This window comes from Triticum aestivum, chromosome 4B, assembly GCF_018294505.1.
Source record: "Triticum aestivum cultivar Chinese Spring chromosome 4B, IWGSC CS RefSeq v2.1, whole genome shotgun sequence".
NCBI classification, from domain to species: Eukaryota; Viridiplantae; Streptophyta; class Magnoliopsida; order Poales; family Poaceae; genus Triticum; species Triticum aestivum.
In genome coordinates, this window is record NC_057804.1 from 475,865,265 (window position 1) to 475,871,707 (window position 6,443).

At 37.8% G+C, this 6,443-nt stretch overlaps 1 pseudogene; it reads right to left on the minus strand.

Annotated features, from left to right (window-relative positions):
- Positions 1-962: 962 nt before the first annotated feature.
- On the minus strand, positions 963-1,598 carry LOC123090167 (phytosulfokine receptor 1-like; annotated as a pseudogene).
- Positions 1,599-6,443: the final 4,845 nt, after the last annotated feature.

The window sequence follows — 6,443 nt, forward strand, 5'->3', positions numbered from 1 at the left end:
GAAAAAATAAGAAAAATAAAAATCTAAAAAAAGGTCACTTAAGTTCAAGTGCTCATCAAACACAATTAGAAAATTGTGAGTTCGTATGGAAAGGTCATGTATTACTAGCATATAAGTTAAAAAAATAAAACATAGTTAGTTCGTTCTAGGGAATTCAAAGAAAATTTGATGAGAAAAACATAAAATATTTATTACAAACAAAATTCGGTCAATTCGCCTACATAAAACTGTGCAAGTTTGGGTGATGATGTCATCATCAGTTCGGACGAGAAAACAAAATTATCATTAAAACCCCAAAAATTTCGCTTCTATAAGTTTAAGTGCTCATCCGACACGGTTCAAAAAACCTGGTTGGAGAAGTCCGTTGTTCATTTCGGGAGTCCCAAAAATGATGCATTCTTACCGTATTCAAAACTACACCTTAGTCATAATAAAATTGAGAAAAAGTTTAACATAACAATTCAGTCAGTTCAACGGATATAGGCCATTCAATCTCGAAGACGATGACACCGAAAAATTGTATGACAAAAAATGTAAAGGTAAAAAACAAAAAAAGTTCAACATCACATATTCAATCAGTTCAACGGGTATAAGCCACTCAAGCTCGGAGACGATGACATTGACAAATTGTACGATAAAAATGTATAGGCAAAAAACAAAAAAAGTCATCAATCAGTCCAAGGTCTGAATATAGAAAAGTTCAAACTCTTTAGGTGAAATAGTTCGAAGGATAAAAAAAGGGTATTGAAAAAAGATTACTCTAAAAAATAGTTAAACGGCCATGCACTTTTTAAATCCGCACGGTGAAAAACTTAGCAATGCCGCTGAGTTAATCATCCTCCAATCAATCTTTATATGCAAATAAAGTCATATCAAAATGTACATGAGATATTACTGTCAAAATTCAATCCCGCTGAGTTATCCATGCTACTGTAGTATCGATTCAGTCGTCAACACAAGCTTCAGTTATCTACCGTGGCGGAGCGAATCTTCGGGGCCGCGGCGACTACGGCGATGGCGTCAAGCCGCTTGATGAGATGCTGCACCATGGGCCTTGCCTTGGGGTCCTCACTGACGCAGGCGCACGCCAGCTCCAGCACCCTCGCCGCCTCCTCCCAGTGCCGGCCCGACACAGCGGCGTCCACGGCCTTGCGGCTCCGCCCCTCCCGCCGCAGCCGCACCGCCCACGCCATCACGTCCCGCGCGCCGAGCCACATCGCCATGTCCACGGGACGCCGCACCGTCACCAGCTCCACCAGCACCACCCACATGCTGTACACGTCGCCCCAGTACATCGCCTCCGGCGAGTGCCCGTACTCCGGCGGGATGTCCCCAGCGTCCCCACCAGGTTCGTCGTCACGTGCGTGTCGTCGCTCCGGCGCGCCAGCCTGAAGTCTCCCGAGCCGCGCCTCCATCGCCGTGTCCAGCAGGATGTCGCTCGACTTCACGTCTCGGTGCATCATCCGCGTGTCGCCGCCGTGCTGGTGCGCCAGCCCGCTCGCTGCACCCCGCACGATCCAAAGCTGCTCCAGCCAGGGCAGGGGGTGGCCGGCGTCCGTGCGCTCGTGGAGCCAGTGGTCCAGGCTGTTGTTCTCCATCTACCGGTAGATGAGCAGGCGGACGTCAGTTCAATGAGATGAGGAGTCAAGATGATCAGTCCGACGAGATTAAAATTATCAGTACAACCGCCTGAAACCGTCAGTTCAAGAAGGGTAACAGAATAATACTCTGTTACACGTAACAGAATAGCCCAGATGTATATATATATATATATATATATATATATATATATATATATATATACACGCATATATATATATAAACACTATTCTGATCACGGGATGAGAATAATATTTTGATCACAACCTGACCTGCCCCGCTAGTAGTACGTTGAACTTTCCTGTGAATTAGGTTGAACTTCCGCCAACATTGCCCAAACGGGGCTTGCGATATACCGTTGGAAAGCTATGGACACCAATATCATGACCCAACTTAAATTTTTGACAAAATATAAGCGGTTTAAGAGCAGTTTTGAAAACCGTTTTTTCTTCGCACAAAAAATTTGAATCATATTTTCGATCGCATTTCTAAACCGTTTATCAGAATGAGGCATATAATATGGCGTTGGAAAGCTGCTACAAAACTGCTCCTTCCACATGTTCAAAGTTTTTTCTAATTCCCTATGGTTAAAGAGTAATTTGAAAAAACGTAAAATTTCGTAAACCGAACAGCTGAGTTCATTTTTTCGATGTCATTTCTAAATGACTAATCCAATGGAGGCATATGATATGACGTTGGAAAGCTTATGAAAATGCGCTACTTTTTCATCTTGGAAGTTTTTTCTAATTTCGAATGGTTTAAGAGTAATTTAGAAAATGGTCCAAGTCCTACCGAGTTCGTATTTTCGAGCTAATTTTGTAACCGTGCGTCCGAATGCAGCAAATGATATGGCGTTGGAAAGCTTGAACAAATGCGAAACTTTTTGGTATGTATTGTTTCTCCCAATTCTTTACGGTTTTAAGTCAGTTTAGAAAATGGCGAAAAACGTATTTTCACCGTAATTTCTACGAACTTTACCAGAATTGGCCAAATAATATACCGTTGAAAAGCTACGGAAAATGCGAAATTTTTCATGTTGATGGTTTTCTCTAATTCCTAGCCATTTTCAAGTAATTTTAAAAACGGCGAGATCATTTATTCTGCCTTTATCGCGAAACAGATTCGCCAAAAATGCACCGCGTGAAGAACCTGAACTTCTCGGTATGAAACCTTGAACTTCACTCTGTTTTTCACGTGCTTTTTTTGCTCGTAGATCTTCATCTACTCCTCGTAGCTCTCCATCCCACTCATGGAATTGAGCGGGTGATATACCGATGGAAAGCTGTTGTAAACACGCAACTTTCCCGTGTTGATCATTTTTTCATACTTGCAACGATTTTAAAAGTTTTTCATCTGAAATTCATTCAGCGTAGTAGTTGAACTTCATGCTATTTTCACGTTGAACTTCTGTGACGTATTTTTGTTTGTACACGCACCTGAACTTCCCTCTGTACGAACCCGACCTTCGGGCTATCTTTGCAACCGTGGCTTCCCCTGCGAATTATTCTGGTTAGTAGTGTTCTATATGATGTTAGTGTAATCTAGAAAGATTTTTTTAGAAACTAAATACGGGTTTTAAATAGAAATCTCGCTCGCTGGCGGATTTTGCTCTCGGGTCGTGATGAAATTGCTTTTTTGCAATTTTACTGCCTGATTTGTTCGACCTGAACTTCCCCTACTGCTAGGTTGAACTTCCGTCAACATTGCCCAAATGGGGCTTGCGATATACCGTTGGAAAGCTATGGACACTAGTATCATGACCCAACTTAAAATTTTGGCAAAATGTAAGTGGTTTAAGAGCAGTTTTGAAAACCATTTTTCTTCATACAAAAATGTGAATCATATTTTCGATCGCATTTCTAAACCATTTATCGGAATGAGGCAAATAATATGGCGTTGGAAAGCTGCTGTAAAACCGCTCCTTCCACATGCCGAAAGTTTTTTCTAATTCCCTATGGTTAAAGAGTAATGTGGAAAATCGTAAAATTTCGCAAACCGAACAACCGAGTTGATATTTTCGTTCCCATTACTAAAAGCCTAATCCAATTGAGACAAATGATATCGCGTTGGAAAGCTTATGAAAATGCGCTTCTTTATCATGTTGAAAGTTTTTTCTAATTTTGAATGGTTTAAGAGTAATTTAAAAAACAGTACAAGTTCTACCAAGTTTGTATTTTTGATATTTTTTTTAATCATATGTCTGAACATAGTAAATGATATGGCGTTGCAAAGCCTGAACAAATGCAAAACTTTTTTGTATATATTGTTTCTCCAAATTCATTACGATTTTACGTTGATTTTGAAAATGGCTAAAAACGTATTTTTGCCGTAATTTCTACAAACTTCATTGGAACTGGGCAAGTAATATACTGTTGAAAAGCTACAAAAAATGCGAAACTTTTTCATGTTGATGGTTTTCTCTGAATCCCGGCTATTTTCAAGTAATTTCAGAAACGGGAGATCACTCGTTCTACCTTTATCGCGAAACAGATTCGTCGAAAATGCATTGCGTGAAGTACTTGAACTTTTGTGGCAGTTCTGCCTGAACTTCACTCTGTTTTTCACGTACTTTTTTTTGCTCGTAGCTCTTCATTCACTCACCGGAATTAAGCAAGTGATATACCGATGGAAAGCTGCTATAAACAAGCAACTTTTCTGTGTTGATCATTTTTTCATACTCGCGATGATTTTAAAAGTTTTTCATCTGAAATTCATTCAGCATAGTAGTAGAACTCCCTACTGTTTTCACGTTGAACTTCTGTGACGTATTTCCGTTTGTAATTTTCTCATCCATTCATCGGTCTTACACAAATGATATTCCTTTTGTACAAACCTCTCTCACAATAATTTTTTTAACTTTCTCCGACCGTAGGACTTGAACTTATAACAAAAAAAAATTGGACCTTGCCTTTTTATTCATTTTTTTCTCATATTAAACACACACAATGTAGTACATAATTTTTTTTGTTTTTATAATTTGATTTTTTTATTCTTTTTGAAATCAAATTGCTCCCGGATAATATACTGAACTTCCTCGTGGTTTGAGAGAATTATTTTAAAATACAAAAAAACAATGTCTTTTTTGTGTTTTTCAGCAATGAAATACATGGTGAACCTCTCTTGCAAGAATTTATGAACTTCCTCGGACATAGCACATGAAATTCTAGCAACAACTTTTTAAGACTTTATCTTTTTATTCTTTTTTTCTCATACGAAATGCACACCATGCAATACGTGAACTTTCGACAGTTGTCAATTTGAACTTCTGTCTGTTTGGGTTTACTAACAGAAAAAAACGAGTTTTCATAGACATCGAACCGCTCTAACTTTTCTAATTGAACTTATTGGTTTAATTCTTTAATAACTAGAAAAATCCGATTTTTCAAATAAATATCAGACTCGTCCGCTTTTCCCATTTGAACTTCTTGTTTTATTTTCTAGTAACGAGGGAAGCCTGATTTTTTACATACATCGAACTACTCCATTTTTTAAAATTGAATTTCTTGGTTTTAATCTTTTATTTTTATGGAAAATCAGTTTTTTTCTTAATTTGAACTTCCTGGTTTTAATCTTGGTTTAAGTTTCAAGTTTTTTTAGTGTTTCCTTTTTATTTAATTTTAAACTTTTTCATTTTATTCTTTAGTACTGAGAAAACATCTTAGTTTTTTTAACTTTCGTACTTTTCTCTTGTTTTACTTTGAACTTCTTAGAGAAAAATATGATTTTAAATAAGCAAACAATTTTCTAGGTTTTTAAATTTGAACTTCTAGGTTTTTTAACCTTCTCGGTTATTTCAAATTGAACTTCTAGTGCTTTCAAATTTAAACTTCTAGGTTTTTTTTGAACTGAACTCCTCTGTTATTTTGAGTTGACCTTCTTGGTTTTGTAAGAAAAATTGAACTTCTCTATTATTTAAATTTGAACCTCTATGGGTATTTTAGAAACGGGGAAATTCTAAGTTTTTTAAAATTTGAATTACTCTATTTTTTTCATTTTTGAACTTCTTGGTTTATTCTTTAGACACGGTGAAAATCTAATTTTTGTAGTAAACATCAAAACAATCTTGTTATTTTAATTTGAACTTCTCAAAAAAAATAACTTTTCTACATTTATACATTATAATTCTGTAGGTTTTCTAGTGGAACTTTTTTGTATGAAGTTCTAGTGGAAGCAGAGTTGGAAAATATAGGCTTTTATAGTTGACCGTGACCACTATGTAAAACCATTACTTTTTCTTGGAACCACACACGTTCCTTTTATCACTGAATAGTAAGACACGTTGCACCTTATCCTCTCACACATGACACGTTCCTTATCCACACCGTCTAGACACACTCATCTTTATCTCCTTCACCCCATGATTTTGTCTTCTTCTCTGTACACACAAATTAACAGCAGCCAAAGCCAGCAGCAACTCGGTGCCATGAGCGAGGAAGATGAGAGAGAACACAACACACACAGCTACGAGGAGAGGCGCCACGAAACCACGGAGCCCCGTGTGTGACAGTAATGAGATACATTGGGTGAAGGACGATGACAGGAGCCATTGAAGGTCTGTGAGACATGCCCAAGCAGGTCACACGCGAGGGTTGGTGAACATATAACAGATTGAATTTTCAGAGGAGCTGTATTGCATCCTAGGCACCAGCACTACTCAGTATGGATCAAATTTTCCAATCAATTAAAATAAAAAATGTTGCTGCCTTGAAGATAAGAACATGAAGGTGTTTTTGACCTTCTCGAACAATTAGTTTTGACCTTCAGCCGTTTTTTTCTAATTCCAACAAGTGAGCTAACTTGACAACAACATATAATACTCGTTTTTTTGCAGCTGAACTGATGCA